Consider the following 20,282-nt stretch of genomic DNA (forward strand, 5'->3'; position numbering starts at 1 on the left):
AATGAGTCACACCTGGTCGCTGCCCTTGATATGATGTTTGATATTCTGAATTCCCATCAGCCCCACACAGCTAGGATGATGTCAGCACAGTTGACATTGTTAGATCCCTGCTCTGCTGACATCAGCTCCCTGTTGCTCAGGTGTCAGATGAGTGTGGCAAAGGGGAGAAGGCATCATCTTCTTAGCAACCAAGCCCACGTATCTGGGATCCAGAAATGACATCTGACACTTTGCTTTGGGAATTTCCAGCACTTTCCAGAATTCCAGCCAGATTGGAATACTGATGCTCTGCGTTAAAAAGATATTATTTATCCTCTTCCCATTAGGATGTGTATGCTTTTACAACATTTCACATCAAAATGTTTATCACCAAAGCACTTTTTACCACAGTCCACATTCCATATTTCCTCAGTTCTTCTGGGGTATCCTTTTTTGACTTTTTAGAAATAATCTTACTTCTGGTTAAAAATGGGAAAGCTAAAATGAGACCTTTCTATCATCCTTCTACCTCAAATCAAACGTATGTATAATATAAGCAATCATAGTTGGATGAAAAATCGAGATGATTGTGCTAATTATGATAATCTTTTAAAATTACTCCAGATAAAGTCTGGCAACATTTCTGTGTCTCATTTGCTAGATTATACCCATTTAACAAAAAAGTACAATAATGTCATGAACTCCGAAAATTGCAACCTATGTAGACATTCAGTCATATATTGATTTTTGGGGGTGGGGTGGGGAGGGGAAGACTTTAGATAAGAGATCTAACAGGACATTTTGGAAATTACTTGCTGCAGTGGAAGAACTGTGGTAGTACCATGCCACCACTTTTATAGCTGTCAGAATTCCCAACAGTGGATATTTAATGTCTAAATTCCAAGGACAATTTCTCTAAGTTATTGTGAGTATCTTGACTACTTTATGTAGACGGTCCCAATTATTTTATAGCTCTCTTTCTACCCACTTACTTATCTATCCAACAAATATTTCTAGGTAGGATTCCTTCCACCATGACACTCAGAGATAAATGGGAGAGTTAGGTGAATAATCAAACAGCTACAGTATTATGTGGTTCTCATGAGAAATAAATCCAGGGTGCTGAGAGCAGGGAGAATCAGAGCCAACTCAGCCTGGAGAGCAGTAAGAGAGAAGTCCTCAGGAATGGCTTCCTTGAGTTGTCATAATTCTTTCTCTGTTGTAATGCAAAGTATTTTCTTAAGTCCTGACACCTTATCCATCAAACACTACTTCTAAAATTTTTAACACGTGGCTACATTCAATCCATACAGTCCATTTGTCTTCTGACATGGCCAACTTACCTTGAGCATCCATGTCCCACAAAATGGGAAGTGGTTATTACATTTGGCTTCCCATGGCAGGGAAAATGAGAAGAGTTCAGAGGGATCTCTCTTCAAATCTCAAGATCTGAATGGGTGGGGGCTGGTGGCTGGGATATATATGTAACACTTTGTAGTTTTCTCATTCCTCAGTAGATTACTTTACAAACTGTATTTCACTGCTTATTTACCTATACTTCAGCTTCAAGAGACTGAGCTCTTTGAAAGCATAATGTTTCTATCTTGTTTACCTGACAGTATCCCCACATTCTGACCTAGGCACTGGAATAGAGCAGGTACTCAATAAGCACTACTGTTGAACAAATATTTTATGCCTTTACATCCTTTCCTGATTTTAATTCTGGCTTTACCTCTAGGGCATCCTAAACTTTTTCATATACTAGCCTACATAGAAAATGATAACATTATTAGGCACACAGTGGTACATGGGGGAGACTGTTCCAAACTTCAGGCTGTTAGCCCCAGGCCCTGCCTGATGTCCCAGGACCCCATCCTCCACAGTCTACCTCTCCCCTCTACACCAGAGCTTAGAGGATCAGCATCACAACATATCTGAAGCTCATCAGTTGGGAAACTCTTCTGGTTTAGAGAATTAAAAAGGGAGAGCAAGAAAATTAACTTTCTTTCACTTGGCTTTTCGTAACCCAGCTTTCTTTTCTAACATTTTGCAGTGTTTCTCCTTCTAACTTTCAGTTAAAAAATGTTTTTAGGAACACTGTGTATTGCTGGTTGGAATATAAAATGGTGCAGCCACTCTGAAGAGCAGTACGGTAGTTTCTCAAATAATTAAACATAGAATTACCATGTGATCCACCAATTCCACTTCTGGGTCTATATCCAAAAGAACTGAAAGCAGGGATTTGAACTTTTATTTGTACCCCCATGTTCATAACAACATTATTCGCCATAGCCCTAAGATGGAAACAACCAAAGTGTCTGTTGATAAACAAAATATGTGGTCCATACATACAATGGAATATTATTCAGCCTTAAAAAGGAAGGAAATTCTGACACAGGCTATGACATAGATGAACCTTGAGGACATTATGGTAAGTGAAATAAGCTAGTCACAAAAGAACAAATATTGTATAATTCCACATATATGAGATACCTAGAGTGGTCAAATTCATAGAGATGGAAGAAAACTGGTGGTTACCAGGGGTTCAGGGCAGGGAGCAATAAGGAGTTATTGTATAACAGGTATGGAGTTTCAGTTTGGAAAGATGTAAAAGTTCTGGAAGTGGATGGTGGTGATGGCTGCAGAACAATGTAAATGTACTTAATGTCACAGTACTGTATACTTAAAAATGGTTAAAATGGTAAATTTTGTTATGTATATGTTACCACAGTAAGAAAAAGTGCATATTTTTACATGGCATTATTCAAAACACTTTAAATGATAATAATTATTACTATAACTGTTTGTGGAATGATGAATGGAACGCTTAGATGCACTGTTGATTTGTCCAGACATCATGGAAGGCACTTTCTCATCTTGTAAAGTAGTGATTATCAATAAATATGCATTAGTCCTACCCTAACCCCAGCTCATCATTACTATCACCAGTATCTGTTGTCCAGATGGGTCTCTAATATTCCACACATTATGAAATTCTCAAGTCAGATCTGAATGGATCTCAACTTGACTTCTTTGTCATAAGCACAGACCCATACACTTTTCCATTCTCACACTTGCCTTAAATTTTTAATAAATTGTGATTGATTAACATTTAAATGCAAACACAAAAGCCTTGATCGACCTGCACTTACGCTGATCAATGCTTCCAAGAAATGCAAAGCTCTAGTCCCTTGAAAATGGAAAACAGTTTTGGACTGACAGATTTTCATAGTGTGCTCAGCATTAGATTAACACTTTTCTCATGATGTGTTTACATGGCACAGCACAGAATTTAACATGACTCAAATAGCCTCTTCTTTTGCTCATTTCACTTGCTGCCTTTCCAAGGTAAAAATTCCACATTGTTTGTTTTTCTCTCACCCAGTTTCTATGCCTTCTTTCTCACCTTCATCTTCAACTCTTAATTTAGAGCCTCATTTCTCATTCTTGGATAAGAAATCAAATTGAGGACAGCTTAAAGAATAGTCCTGCTGGGAGTGAGCAGAAGGCAGAAACTGGCCAAAAAAGAGTCCAATTTTATAGCCAGAGAGAAGTCTATAATCAACCCAGGAGAAATGATCAGGAGTATATCCTATGTCTAAAAACTAAGATTATCATTTTAATCCCTTGAGGACACAATACATAATTGACACAAAGCAATTTAGAGTTTATTCTTCAAATGCCTCACCACTGTATTTTCAACCCCTTTCAAACTACTTGGCACAGAGTAGGCCTTCAGTTCTACTCCACAGTAACCACCTTCTTCTAAGTCACTCAAGGAAGCCAGTTCCTGACAAGTTGCTTAGTAGAAGGAAATGTAGATTAAGCAGAAAGTTGATTACAATACTTTCTGCTTCACTGAGACCTGGCTCTGAGGGGTCAGGAAGGGTTCCCTGGAAGAATTAATACCACATTGAAAAATAATCATTATTATCATAAGTAGGAGAGGGTAAGGAGTTTGAACATTGTCCTGGGGGAATGGGGAGCTATTTAAAGGTTGTGAGCAGGAAAGGGGTATGATCAGATTTGCATTTGGGGAGGTCTGCAGTTTGGAGATGAGATGGGATTCAAGTAAAAAAAAAAGAGAGCGAGAGAATATAGAGAGATTAACAATTATTTTTTTAATCTAAGTGCTTCTTGGATAAAGTTCTGGAGGATAAAATTTTGGCCATGGAGAAGGCCTAAAAGTTCACTGGGTCCCAAAACGAATTGTGGTCTATCTCTGACCATAAATGACCATGCTTATTCTGCACTTAAAGCATTGGGCCAACTCTTAGAGGGGCTCTTTGCTATCTAGCTTCCTTTGGAAATCCCTTCCTGTTTGTTCCATAGATGCCTCAAATTCAACTTGCCCCAAACTAATGGCCTATATCTGTCCCCTCTCCTTCCTCGACCACAGCTATGCATACTGTATTCTTTATTTCAATAAATAGCATTACCTTCTCTACCTTAAAACTAGAACCTTAAAACTACAAATTGTTGCTCTCCTAGATTTCTCCTTTTTCTTTATCATTTACTTGTATATACTACTTCCTTCTATCTCCTAAATCCCTCCTAAAATCTTTCTTCTTCTCGGATCTCATTGATTGTGCCATAGTCCAGACTGTTGTATTTTACTGCAACTATTATAATAGCAGCTACCAGGCCTCATTGTGTCCAGTCTCTCTACCTGGAATTCCTCTCTCGACACTGTTGCTGCATTTCCCATATGAGAATATGATCACATCACTCCCCAGTTCAAAATCCTGCAATGACTGGGGCAAATTAAAACTCAAATTCCTTCATATGGCTCTGTGTGGCTCTGGACCTGCCAGCTAAGCTGTCTGTTTAGCACCACCTCTTGTCACCACCAACTTTAGCATGCCAGCCTTAGTTACCATTTCTGACTGAGAAACTCTTACTCAAAATGTCAAATTTCACTTCCAATGACACTCTTTTGCTCTGTGCTCCCACAGCACACGTTTGGTTCTAATATTGCTTTGGCTTGTAAACTATTCATTTCCATGTCTTCCTCCTGCCCTCAAAATCCTAGGTCTTAACTCTGGTTCCATTGGCTCCAGGATGAGTTTATGCCTCAAATAGCCTGCATAATTTTGTAATTATGCAGGTACACATATGCAGGTAATTTTCATAATCTCTCAAAGGTGTCTATGACCCCGCCCCCAAGAAGGTAAATATCACTACTGCCCTAAACCATGAGCTTTTTAAGGGCATAAAATATACTGTGTGCTTTTTTTTTGTATAACCGGTTTATTGAAGAGTCTGATCTCAGTAGGGTATAAACATGAAACAGTTTTATTTTTCTCTAATCCTTACTTTGAACTATGTTCTGTCAAATCTTCCTTTCCTGCTCTTTAATGACACGTCAGACAGATCTCACAGCTTTCTGGTCTCTTTCAGTTATTAAAAAGACCAGTTCACTTGTTTGGCTCCTGATTCAAACCAACCAACCCTCAAAATACATCTTTGAAACAACCAGGGAATTTGAATATGGATTGATATTTTAAAAATCATTGAATTATTGTTAATATTATTTGGTATAATAAAATTGTGGTTATGTCTTTTTAAAGTACCTAAGCATTAAACATGTATGCAGAAGTGTTTTCAGATTAAAAACTATGATATCTGAGATTTGATTTGTAATACTCCAGGCAAAATGTTGATAATTATTTAACTTGGGGAATGGATACATAGGTATTCTATTTTTTTTTTTTTTTTTTTTTGCGGTACGCGGGCCTCTCACCGCTGTGGCCTGTCCCGTTGTGAAGCACAGGCTCCGGATGCGCAGGCTCAGTGGCCATGGCTCGCGGGCCCAGCCGCTCCGCGGTATGTGGGATCCTCCCGGACCGGGTCACGAACCCGTATCCCCCGCATCGGCAGGCAGACTCTCAACCACTGCGCCACCAGGGAAGCCCCCGATATTCTTAATATTATTCTATTTCTGTGTATATTTGAAATGTTTCCTAATAAAGTACTTTTTTCTAAGTTTAGTCCAGTCCCATCTAACATTTCATCCTCATATCCAGGGGTGCACTGGTAAATGTTTAAAAAACAGCTTTATGGAAAAAAAATAAAAACAACCCCCCCCCCCCCCGATTTGTAGCATTTGCTAATTTGCATTGTGTAAATACTACCGTGGCCAATTTCAAGTTACCAGAGTCATACCACTGAATTCAAAGTTGGACAGAGGCACAGCAGCACACTCTTTGACGATATTTTCACCATACCAATGTAGTAGATGTCAATAACAGCATAAAGTAAAAATGTAGTAAAACAATTAAGAAGTGATGAGTTTTAAGCATCTATTGCCTTTGTTCATACAATTTACTTATTTAATTGTATGTTAGTGTAATTTAATTTTTAATAATGGCTATGTAACAGCTGGCTCAAAAGATCAGTGAAAATTTAACAATCTGCTCTCATGAACTGGAACAAACCAGCTCCAAAACACCATTGCAAAGTCCATGTCTTTCCCAACCACCTAATACAGTCAAACTTGAGAACCACTGCTCTAACCTAAAGTAATACATCTCTACTCTTTACTCGTAAACACACTCTGCTCTTCTCAATCAGGCATAACCAGCCATTGAAGGGAGAGGCAAGTAGATTACCCCCTCCTTCTACCTCTCTCCCCTCATGCTACTCTGAATCCTTGATTCAGGACTGCCCCTCAAATGACAATTTGCTCCCCGTCTTCTTGAACCTTGGGTTTGCTTCAAAATAGTTACGTATATAACTCTACAGTCTATAAGTGTTTCCATCTCTCATAAAGAGATAGCTGACATTTTTATACATTGTAGTTTTAAAGGAAGAGGATGAGAGAAATGTTTTTATTCCTAATAAACACTGTTAGGGTATTGATGTTTTAAATCACTGAGTGAGCACCCTCTTGGCTTAAACCTAAGTATAACATCCATTCATTATTTATAACCATTCGAATTTTTAAGCAGTCCAGTCTATGCTGTTATTTACGCTTGTCTTGTCCTCATTCTAAATCATATGATTTCAATTTAACAATGAAAAACCATAATATGTATTTTCACATCCTGGTTGAGAAAACTCAATTTATTTTGACCGCTTTTTTCCCCAGAGAAATAACACACGTTAGGTAGAACATTTTATCATCACCAAAACAACCACAAAAAAACTTACTAAACAGTACATACTGTACTTCCTGTCATCTTTACTCGACCTAAATAGCACAAATTTATATGGATTTCTAAGGTACAAATCAATCCTGAAATGGCATCCCTAAACCACCTGGCTTATATTACAACAGGTGACTCTATGTAAATAATAGGCTGTACTGCCACAGTCACAGACTTATAATGCTGGAAGGAAAGTCAGCCAACATCTAAATTCCCAGAGATAGTAAATGAGTTTTGAAATTTCATTTTGAAGACAGGAGACCAAAAATCAGAGTGTTTAAATAATTTGGTCACCTAGTTAGGAAGTCAGAGAGCCCGTATGCAAATAAAATCTGTCTGACCCCAAAGCCATAATCTTTGCCCCAAATCATGCAGTCTTCCAAATCTGGGGCTCCACCCCGGTCTAATGACTCTCATCTTTCCACTGCAACCCAGCACCATCTTAAAGCCCATATTTAAAGCTTTATTAGTGCAAACCTAGGAGGGAACAAGAAACAAGTCCTGGTGTCCAGTGAAATAAATAAGATCCTAAACTCTTCCATCTCCCAGGCTCTCCTACATCAATGTGGAATTGAAGACAAAAAATCAGTGAGCTATTTTGATTCTTGGAATTCTTGCCTGTTACTACCATCACATGTCTGAAGTTGTCTATAAATTAATCCATACACTGCAGGTCAGGAGAACCTGTTAGCCTTTTCCACTTCCAGCCTTCATCTCTGGTTCACTGCTGAAACCCCATCATCCAGAACAGTGTCTGGACCATCACAGGAGCTCAAGAAGTGTGTTGACTGTGTAGATATCTACTTCAGATAAGAGATTCTGAACATAGTAAGCTGCCTCAGTGCAAGATCCACAGCTACTCTTGCGTTCTCTCTTGTACCGATTTAAAGTGAAAAAAAAAAAAGCCCTTCACACAAGAAGAAAGCAGTCATAAGGTAAACAGATGTGCTGCATTGCAGAAGTGTAGGTTCAGAGGTTGAACTGAAAAATACACCAAAGTAAAAGTGGCTTTCTATCTTGCAAATAAATAGTCTTTGCTTTTTGCGACTCTTAGGTTGAAGATTATTTAAAATAATACTGAAGAATGCAGCTAGGCTGCTGTGAGATAGTCATTCATTCGTTGAGAATTCCCCAGAGGCTTCTAAACCAGTGTGCACAGTAATTTTGCTTTATTTATTTATTTTTGATGGAGGCTTTCAAGGTTTGTGCCCTTTTCCTCAGCAATTTTTTAATTAGTGTATCTGTTACTTCCGAGTAGGACAATTGCTACCACTACTTGCGATGATGGCCTCATTGACATGCAGGAAGGATCTCACAGACACTGGGCTTAGAGAGAATCTATATAGCCTGTCTGCTGGGAAATTAATGGCCCTGATCAAGCGCCAGGTTTGGGGCAGTTCTGCTGTGGAAGTTGGTGATCAGAATCCAGGAGAACATACGTGGGAAAATACTCTGGAAACTGCTAACTGACTTAAAGAGGAATTGTCATTGAAGTACTAATAATGGTGCCAACTTAATATATCTGCTATCATCATATTTATCTTTTTTTAAAATCACTGATTTTAAAATGTGTCCACTAGAATGGACACAGGCTAAGTAGTCAAGAAAAGGGATAGAGGGCTCTTACTCAAGTTGGTGCGTGAAACCCTGCACAGAGAAGCAAGCATTAATCTTCTAAAAGGGCCGTGATGTCACTAATGAACTGACAATCCCAATGCAATCTGTCTGTGCTTTCCCTGTTTCAATAGCACCTCACCTATTAGGAGCACTATATCATCTACTTTTTACCTAACTGGAATATGAGTAGGGTTGCTATGTATGGGGGAAAAGTAGCAGCCAAAGTCACTGTCACCAAATGCCGTGACCTAGAGCACTCATTTGTTCTATCCCAATCAGAAGCTAATCACTTCAGTGTATAATTCTAATGTTTGTCTTCATGGTTGCCAAGACCACAGCAGACTGTAAGCAACACATTTTTATTAGGGAGAGGATCTATTTGATCTGATATACTGTACATTGATAGTAGTGAGAAAAGGTACGTGTATAGTGCCTGCAACAGTAAAGGCAATTAAGAGTGGATATAAACTCAAATATCATAGCAATCTAGAAGGAGCAATGTAGAAGTGAGCAGCCCGGAATACACTGATGGCCCTTGAGGGCATCATTGCTTTACAGAGTAATCACTGATATGCACAATGATGACCTTGAATCATCAAGAAAAGGTTAAATAACGTTCAGTCTTCTTTAATTAAGAAGGCAGCAAAGTGTGCAATCCATTTTAGAAATCTTTCCTTAATAGATGCCTTAAATTTTAAATAAAATTTTAAGCAGACAAAGCTGTTACCTAAAATGACTTATCTCCCAATAGTTCTGACTCCCTGAAACTTATAGAAGTCTGACATCTTATTCTTTCTTCTCATTCTCAGAGCTGAGACTATCTGTGCTTTTCCAAGCATTTGAAACTAGTTCTTTCCTCCTTGATTTATCTTTCAGCTAAGTGATCTTACTACTACCACCACCCCCTTCCCTCAAAACATGTCCCAGGGATCCTAGTGCTCGTGGCTTCCAAAGCTCCAGGCTATGCAGCTAACACCTAATAACTGTATCAGTGAGATCACTGTGCTGGAAGTTACTAGGTATATGGAGGAGGGTGCAGGGATGAACTGGTAAAGGAGGAACCAGGAGAAGAGCATAATTATTCTTGATTACCACCTGCTATGGGCTAAATTGTGCCCCACTCCCAAATTCATATGTTGAAACTCTAACCCCCAGTGTGATGGTATTTAGAGATGAGACCTTTGGGAGATAATTAGGTTTAGGTGAGGTCATGAGGGTAGAGTTCGCAGGATGGGATTTATATCCTTATAGCAAGAGACCAGAGAGCTTGCTCTCCCTCCCCACCCTACCCCCACCCTCCCTGCCATGTTGAGGATACAGCAAGAAGGCAGTCATCTGAAAGCCAGGAAGAGAGTTCTCACCAGAATGCAACCATGCTGACATCTTGATCTCAGACTTCCCAGCCTCCAGAATTGTGAGAAACAACTTTCTGTTGTTTAAGTCACCCAGTCTATGGTTTTATTATGGCAGCCTGAGCTGAGACACAACCATTCTCCACCACCACACCAAGCAATTCTTGTTCACTGTTTGCTATCATCCTTTTTGGAAAGGGTTTCAAGTTTTCACCTTTCTACCTATAGGACAGCAACAGAAGGAAACAATCTCTCCTGGGAGGAGAAGGGCAAAGAAGTGAATGATAAGGCTGAGCAACTCATATGTATTTTCATCAACTCCTTGTTCCAGCAGGCTTTTTGTTCTGCCCTGATACTCCCCCTGTGGATACCACACTAGCAGTCTGGGCCGACGCAGTAAAGGAGCTGGTAATAATTATCCATCTTAGGAGAAAGGAAAGAACAAAATTTAAACCACAGAGACACAGAATAATGTCGTTGGTAATAAGATTTCTACCACAGATACCAGTTTTTTTCAAATATGATCAGATAAACAAAAAGATTCCTGAACAGGGTTCCTTATTCCTAAAAGAAAAAATAAACTCAGCATTCAGGGTGCTCAATGAAAAGAAACCAAACTTCAAGCCAATGTGAGACTCACCCCAGGGTAGGCTCAGAGAAGGCTTGAAGGGCCACAGGGGAACAGCTGTGTTCAAGTCAAAACCTGTGTTGAGTCCCCATTTCAACTGAATTTCCTAGAGCCTCCAAGATTGTCAAATGCTGGCTCCCCCAAATATCCACAATATTACCAAAGCAACTTGTTAATAAGACAAAGCTCACTGTAAGGGAGAGCACTGCCTTGTTAGTCTTAGTAGCATCTTAGAGGGGAGAGGGAGAAGCTAGGATATTTATTGAGATTTCAAGGCCTGGTTTAAAGCAGGTCTTTCAGTGAAGAGGCTTGGTTAGAACTGGGCAAGGATCATTATATGATGGTTTGGGATTGGTAGACACACAAAGCAGGTATTTTGAAATGAGAGCTCTGAAGTCTTGTGGTGTAAACTGTCTTTGATGCTTTCTCTTAAACAGTTGATGGGTCTTCCGGGCAGTTCCTGGAATGAGTAATAATGTTATTTGTAACTTTCGTCTTCCAGGGCAAGAGCATCCTGGTGAAGAGGAGTAGGATATGCCATCACAAAACATGCACTTTGCCATAAGGATTATTTTGAGCTGAAGGCAATTGATAAGAAGCAGATACAAAACAAAACAAAACAAACAAAATGCTCCCTTCCCTGCCCTTATTTTCCTAAAAGCAGGACATAAATTTGTAAACTTGTCCCCCCTCAACTCTCTTATCAGGAAGTACGAAGTTAATCACCGGAGAAAACTCTAGACTCTTAACAACCCACAGGTAGCATCAGAGGAATCTATGTAACTTTACTAACTAGCCCTTATCTTCCATTAGTTCCCTCACACATTTATATTCCCACAGTTTTCTGACCCTAGAACCTCAAAGTCCTTTTCCTTTGTCCTGTCACTTCTCTAAATATCCATTGTTCTTTTGTTAAGATGCTATATAAGCCCAAGTTCTAACCACCTCTTTGAGCACTCCCATCTGTAAGTGCAATGCACATGTTAACAAACCTGTTTATTTTTCTCTTAACCTGTCTTTTGTCAGTCTAATTTACAGGGCACCAGCTGGAGAACCTAGAAGGGTAGAACCTAGAGGGGAAACATTTTTTCCTCCTGTACACGGGAATGATAATGTTAGATTGATGACATCAGTAAATAGTAAAGTCAGTTTAATGTAGAAATAAGCTGTGTGGATGGTTTCCACAGTGTATTTAGTTGTGTACATGTCTATTTCCCACCCCAAAATTTGTAAGCTCTCTCAGAGCAGAGATTATATCTGCCCTGAAACATTGCCCATTGTCTTTTCTGTCCCCCATACTGTTTCAGCTTCAAAATCACCATCATCTCTAAGACATGTATATATTCTAGAAGTTTCTATTATAATTTTCAACCCTTCTGTAGGCCAAAAGCTGCTAAGCAAGATGGAAAACACCAGTTGTGGGGTTTCTAAATGAAAAACTGAAAGAATCTTAGATTTCCTGAGCTTGTTCAACATCATTCATTCAGAGAGTATATGTTTTGAGCTAATTTTAACATGGATTGATTGTTAAGACTTCTCAATTGTTTGCAAAACACTGATAAAATAAGATAGCTTGGGTATGTAAAAGTATATTGTATTTTTTCTCACAGCAGTGCTAAGTGTTTAAGAATCACAGTTGTAAAAATTCCTTTTTAATATGTCTTTATTTTTATTACAGCAGTTTGTCATCAGCAAAACACTGTGAAGTTTCCTGAGAAGAGTAATTCTGCATTTGAAATGCCTCAGAAAGAAATGTTTTTAATTATCACTGGTATTATTTCAGATCCTATGTTAGTCACAGATGCCCCATTGATGACCTTTTCTATGAATCTGCTTTTATTTCAAACTTGTAAAATGCTTTTCTCTTTTAGAAATGATGTTGCTCTTCCTTTTCTCACTTTCATTGCATTTTATGTATCACTTCATAAAATGTTATAAGGAAGGGGATCTGAGATAAATTGCAAGTTGATGGGAGGTTTCTCAGAGACTTGAAGTCACTTGAAGCTACAAGAACGCTCCATGAACATAACAATGGTTGGGTCTTTTTATAGCGTATTTACCACACCCAGCACTATGCCAAGCATGCTGGGCATTTTCTCAATTACTCCTTAAGCCTTTTTCACATCCATATTAATAAATGAGACCCTCAGGTAACTGCTGCTGAGAATGTCAAATTCTACTTCTACCTCATTCAACAACCCTTCATTTTCTTAAGTAATCTGTTTAGGTCTTTCTTTGGGAGTCTCAGGCATGATTATATGCCAAATGGGACACTGTGTTCTCCACAGTTGTCAAGTGATGAATTCCAGGGTCTCCTTAAGGCTGCAGAGTGGTGTTATATGGGATTGCTTAAGTCCAAATTGACCAAAACATGTCCCTGGCTTTTACATTCTAGTATTTGTTTTCAGATTATGATCTGCAACTTTGTAAGTGTTCTAAGGGAAAGGCTGAGAAATGCAGCCTTGAAAGATGTGAGAGAGAATGTGAGCAGTGCCTTTTATCCAGCTATTAAAATTTTGAATGGTGTAACTACAGGTAAGCAGATAAATGCCTAAAGTTGTATTTCCCAAAATGTGGTAGATAGTAATCAACAAATGTGTGAAAAGGGCACCTTCACTGCATACCTTTGAGAAAGCTGAATTCTACAAAGTTAAATTCATTTCTCTACTGCAGGATTTCTAGAGCCTTTAATATGTTCTGAGGGAGATACAATATACAGTGTTTTTCCAGTTAATGTGTAAAATATGACACTTTTTCACAGAATATTTCTTAGGACTAATGTTCAGAGAAAACCTATTGGGAAACACTGGGCTAAAGTATAAATATCAATTAACAAATGTCTCCAGGTGGCTCTTGTCCATCCTTTATCAAAAGCAGATGAAATTATTCTTGTCTTATTCATAATTCCTACCAAAGTCATAGGACAAATCTAAATAAAAATAATGAGTTATATACCTATCCCTCACCATTTGCTCTGGTCAGGGAAAAAAGAATATGCTTTTTAGATGGTCTGGGACACATGCCCATCCCTAATGTCCCCACTCTGGGAAGGTGGGAAAGGCAGTGGGGTCAGCTGTACCCACATGGACTAAGTGAAAAGTCATTGGCTAATATATTGGCATAATAATACCTACTTTATATGATTGTTGGTATTAAATGAGATAATGTATCTAAAGCACTTTAGCACAGTGCCTGGCTCATAGGAAGTGATAAGTGGTGACTGCTATAACAATGACATCAACATCATCACACCCTATTTATTCAGGGCATGTCATCTTTAACCCACCTAATCTAGAGCAACTGCCTCCCAACTGACCTATCTATAATCCTGTCTGATAATTCCTTAAACTGCATTTAAATTATCTTTCAAAAGTTCTTATCTGAGCATGCCCTACTCTCTATAGAACTCTAGAATAAAGTTCAAACATTTGCCCACGGAAAGGTCTCTCTGTTGCCTGGCAAAAGTCTACATTTCCAAGTTCATCTTCCACCTGGTCCCATGGTCTCTACATTTCAGCTCCACTGCACCCGTTGTCCCTGAAGACACCATATACTCTCATTCATCTGTCGGTTTAATCACATCATATGTTCCTGCTATTCCCTGAAAATGGGATATACTTCCCTTCACTACAACTACAAGAAGGTTTCAAGGCCAACTCAATTACTATCTGCCCTTGATATCCCCAGTCAGACTTAATCACTTTCCCCTCTCTGCTTCCATATGCTTTTTACCTCTATTATAGCACTTTTCACACATTCTCATATAACAATTCCTTATGCCTGTGTCTATTTCCATGCATTACTCAGGACTGCCTGTTACAAGTGATAGACACCTAATTCAAACTTGCTTGGCTAAAAATATGAAGGTTAAATTGAAAATATCCTGGGTGACTCATGTAATTCATAAACTACATGAATTACCAAACTTCAAAGAAGACCAGAGATACGCCCAGATACACCCTCTGAAAAAAGCTACAACCACAGATAAAATGCCAATTTTGTTCCAAAGACAAACCCTCATCACAGTTTCTCTCTGTGGGTGGGGTTTCCTTTTCTCTGTGAAGTGTATTGAGGTAAAATTTACGTATAGAAAATACTTCCTTTTTAGTATACAGTTGTATGAGTTGTGACAAACACATACAGTCATGTAACCACCATTATAAACAAGATACAGAATGATCCTATGACTCTCTGAAACTCCTCTTTATACTCAAACTCTCCCTGTAAGCTTACATCTTGGCAACCACTGACCCATTTTCTGTTCTCACCATTTTGCCTTTTCCAGAATGGCATATAAATTCATACGGTATGTAGCCTTATGAATCTGACTTCTTTCACTGAGCGTAATCATATTTGAGATTTATCCATGTTGTTGCATGTACCGATAATTTCTTGATCTTGCCTTACTACATTAACTAGGACCTCCAGTGTGATGTTGAACAGGAGTGCTGTGAGAGAATATCAGTGCTTTTTTTCCCCAACGTTAGGGGGAAAGTGTTCAGTAATCCATTATTAAGTATGAGGTTAGCAGTATGTATTTTTGTACATACCCTTTATCAGGTTGATGAAGTCTCCTATTCCTACCTTGTTGAAAGATTTATTATTGTTGTTTTAAGTCATGCATAGATATTAAATTTTATAAAAAAAATTTTTGCCTCTATTGTAAATATTATGTTTTTCTCTGTTAGAGAAATATCTGCTGATATGATGAGTAACACTGATTTTTGAATGTTGAACCAGCATTGCATTTCCAGGATAAACCCCACTTAGTCATAATGTGTTATCCTTTTTATATATTGTTGGACTCAATTTTCTAGTATTTTGATGATGTTACTGTTTTTCTGTTTTCTTGTTCCCTGAATTACTGAGAGTGTTGAATTCTCCATGTTCATGAGAGATACTGATTTTTAGTTTTATTTGTAATATGCTTTCTGGTTTTGGTGTTGAGGTAAAATGAGTTGACAAGAGTTCTTTCTATTTTCTGGAAGACTTTGTGTAGATTTGTTCAGGATTATTCAGGTTATCTATTTACTCTTACATGAGCTTTTTGATAGTTTGTTTTTCAGGTAATTTGTCCATGTCATCTGAGTTATTGAATGTATGAACATAGATGTTTGCAATAACCCCTTCTCTTTTTAGTGTCTGTAGAATCAACAGTGATGTTCTTTCTTTCATTTCTGACATTAGTCATTTTTTGTCTTCTCTTTTTTCCCCCTTGCTCAGTCTGGGTAGAGGTTTTTCAATTATATTGATCTTTTCAAAGTACCAGTATTTTGTTTCATTGATTGTCTGTATTTTTCTTCTTTTAAAGTCTATAGTTCAGTGTATTTTATTATATTCAGAGCTGTGGAACCATAACCACAATCTAATTTTAGAACATTTTAGTAACCCCAATAAGAAACCCCAGACCCCATTAGCAGTATCCCACCCCCCTGTCTAGTTCTAGGTACCTATTAATCAACTTTTTTTTTTGAATTTTTTTTGAATTGTCTCTATTTTCTTGTTTTTAATTTTTATCTCTACATTTATCTTTATTTTTCCCTTCATTCTGTTTGCTTTGAGGTTTAATTTGTTTCTCTTCTAGATTCTCAAGGCTTAGATCATAGGTTTGAGATGTTTCTTCTCTTCTAATATAAGCTTTTGATTCCATAAATTGCACATAAGCATGCTTTAGATTCATCCCACAAATTTTGATGTGTTGCATCATTTTCATTTAACTCAAACTGTTTACTAATTTCCTTTGTGACTTCCTTTTTAACACATGGATTATTTAGAAGTTATGTTGTTTACTTTCCAAAATATGTATGGATTTTCCAGATATCTTCCTATTATGTATTTCTAGCTTAATTCCATTATGGTTGGAGAACATACTCTATAATTTCAATCTTTTAAATTTCTTTAGGTTTGTTTTATAGCCCAGAACATGGTCTCCCATGAATGTTCTATATGCCTTTGAACAGTATGCATATTCTTTTGTTGTTAAGTAGAGTGTTCTGTAAGAGTCAACTAGTTCAAGTTGTTTGATAGTGTCTGTTGTCTTCTATATCCTTACTGTTTTTCTGTTCTCTTGTTCTCTGAATTACTGAGAGTGTTGAATTCTCCAGCTATAATTGTGGATTTATCTATTTCTGCTTCCAGTTCTATCAATTTTTTCTCTTAGGTGCATACATTTTTAGGATCATTATGACTTAGAGATTGAATTCTTTGTTATGTAATATGCATGGGTAGGTTCTGAAGTCCACCATGGCTTCCTCACCCACAGAGATCATAAGCAAGGCCAAATCCTGAGTTTCACATTTTGTCCCCCATCACCAGAGGTTAACTCTTTCCCAGGTAAACTTAAAAATGTACTCAGATGACCCACAGTTTGAGTTAGGTGCTCAACTCAGGAATAATCAACAGTAACAAGGTGGCAGAGTCTGTAAGAACATGGCATCTACCCTGTAAATTTTACAGTTGGAATGAGAAAAGGAGCAATTCACAGGGGGAGGGATGCTGGGAAGATACTAAAAGTGTCTGCCATGCTCTCTTCTAAATCTTAAAAATGCTGAAGGCATAGACATTTGTCATATTGGTCATGTTTATTCTACAGAATCTAGCAAAATATCCACCAAGGAAGGTTTGGCCAAGGGCTTTGTTTTGACTGCTTGTTTCTCCCTCTGTCTAGTCCTGTTTCTTTCCTTTCTCTAATAGGTGGTAATGCTGAGAGCACTTCCTGGTACACTTCCTGTACCCTGATCTCCATCTGAGTCTGCTTCCCAGCAACCTGACTTGTGACACAAGATTCTCTTTTAAGAATCTAATAAAAGATATAGTTCTGCTTGGAAAAATATGACCACATAAACATTCAACTTGAAATAAATTTAGGACATTCACAGCACTCTGATTTTCACCATGAACCCAAAGAAAATGGTTTAAATCTCTAATTTTTAAAAGATACTTATAACTTGCCTAAGATTATATGATGACTCAGTGGGAAAACTAGAACTAAATTCTTGTTTCTACTTACATAGTCAATTACATTTTCCACCACCTTGAGAAATTTGGGGAATTTGCCTGTTTCTATATTTTAATTACTCAAATTAATAAATTGATAAATATGGAAAACATATCATGTTCCAGGTACTGTGCTTAATGTTTGTCCTGCATTATTTCATTTAGTCCTCAGAGAAAACTTTTGAAGTAGACACAATTATCTTCATTTTGCAAATGATGGAAATGAGGCTATGTCAAAGTAACTTTCCAGAGGCAGTATGAGAGTCAACATCTGGATCCCATTGTCTTTCTATAGAGCCTGTTCTCCTAACAGCAATACTACATACACACATTGGAAATGTTCTGTGTATAATACATTTTATTGATTTTTCCACATATTACAAATCTATAAAATAGGAAGCCTACACAAAATTTGAAAACCTGAACTCATTCCAAATGTTGGAATTAACTCATTAACTCAGGAAATAGCATTTATTGAGTGCTTACTATGTACCAGGAGTCTCAATCAACAATAACCTAGGAAGATACAGTCTGTGTGTGTAAGGAGTTTAAAGTCTATCAGGGATACAGATACTAAATTATTATAAGTGTAATTTTAGTTTAACTCATGCTAACTTTAATTTTTGTATCAAATTATGGTAAAAAAAAAAAAAAGTACAGAATGCTATAAAGGCTTTTAACAGGGCAACCTAAAATAGAATTAGGGAGTTAGGAGAGGCTTTCCTAAGAAGTGATATTCAGGCTGAGAACTAACAATGATTACAGAAAGGTCCAGTGAAATGCGAGGAAGTAATGTGTTTGGCAGATCAAATAGGGATGGAAGACACAGGTCTCTATTTCAGTGAAGGATAACCTCGTACCAGGTTTCTGAGTAGCTTTGATTACCCTTGCCTCCATCTGTTCTATTTTGAGCATGTTTTAACTTATTTGTACCATGTTTTTACCATATGTGTTCTCTTCTTCAGTTCTGTAATTATTCTCCATTATGAATGGAAATGAAATCTTGTTAGTAGTTCTCCTTTTCTTTCTGGTTCAGGCAGTCATCTCTGTGGAATGACTTGAAGAAAATGCTGAAAGCAGTCTTTATCCCACTCTCCACCACCTAACTCATCAACACACAGAGCTGTATAAAACCTCCCACCGAACCACTTCACTCATTTAATTATAACCCTCATGGTCCTCATGGAGAGGCAAATCCTCCTAAGAGTGACCGTAAATGAAGCCCCTAGATCAGGCTGAATGATTTAATTACATTTTCTGCTTTCCTTATGACCCAGATGAATAGGTGTCAGCAACCTGTCCCTTACTTTTGAAAGGTTGTGAATCCCTGATGTAGCCCAAGTCTCAGAACCTAGTTTTCCCCCGCGCTGTGACTGTGAATGCTCCAATTCTGTCTCTGGTACTTTTCAGTGTCACTCAGAAAGGTACAAAACAGTGTTCAAGCTGTTGATAAGGGTGTTCTGTACTCTCCTGGAAGTGTAGCTGGGTACTTCCACAGCCAGCCAATGGACCTTCAGATCTTAGAAGAATGGCTACTCCTGAAACCACTCAATCCAACTCGGCTCCCTGCTAGGTCCACTTGATGAGAATGGTCTAAATTTAATATGTGACCTGAGAAAATGGGAAAAGCACAACACAGACAAGTATTTGGGAGAAAAATAATTCTGCAGAGATCTTAGGTTAGATCTTTCAATTTCCATAGGCCTCATTTTTCTCAACTGTAAAATAAGGTAATGGGACTAGACTCAAAGATCTCTTCCAGCTGGGGTGACCAACTTTTCCAGGTTTGCCTGAGATGATTCTGATTTTAAAACTGAACGTCTCATCTCCCAGAGACCTTCTCAGTTCCTGGTGATGTAAGATAGTTGGTCACCCAGCTTTATCCTCTGGTCCATAAGTAAGTCTTAACTCATCACTTGATACAAACGTATTTAAATTCACTTTGGTTTAAATAGTAATAGTCTCAACTTTATGATATTTAATTTCAGCAGACATGAAAATATTTTTGTTTTACTTCTCACATAGCCTTTAGTCCTTATACATTGTTCATTTAGGTAATTTAGGTAAATGGGTTCTAATAGAGTTGAAGGTTGAGGGTTTTCTTGGGGTTTTTTTTGGCTTGTGAAATTCTTGGATATACCACATTACTTGTTTTGATTGACTGTGGTATGACATCTTTCAAAAGTGGCAGAGCACAGTGACATGATGTCATCAGCTATCTTCTCAAGAGCTGTTCTCCCAGCACCACTTATCTGACAGGGCAAAACACTTCACAAAATCTACAACTAAGGGTCACAGGTATTTGTAACTGCTATAAAAACCATCAGCTGTTATTTGATATTAATATCAATGTAATTATTTCTGTGGCTCTTCCAAATTCATTCCATTTGTAGTCTCTGCTTAGAAAGGAAGCAATGACCTCATCCTTAGCTACTATTCTGACATCAGTCATAGTGTCTAAAACCCTTGTTTTCTTCACAAAAGAGAGAAATCAGATGACCTTTGCTCTGATCTTTGACTTGATATTTACAAAAGCTAATTATGGGGTGGGCCAACTCTCCT

The sequence above is a fragment of the Orcinus orca genome, chromosome 5 (assembly GCF_937001465.1).
Source record: "Orcinus orca chromosome 5, mOrcOrc1.1, whole genome shotgun sequence".
Taxonomy (NCBI): domain Eukaryota; kingdom Metazoa; phylum Chordata; class Mammalia; order Artiodactyla; family Delphinidae; genus Orcinus; species Orcinus orca.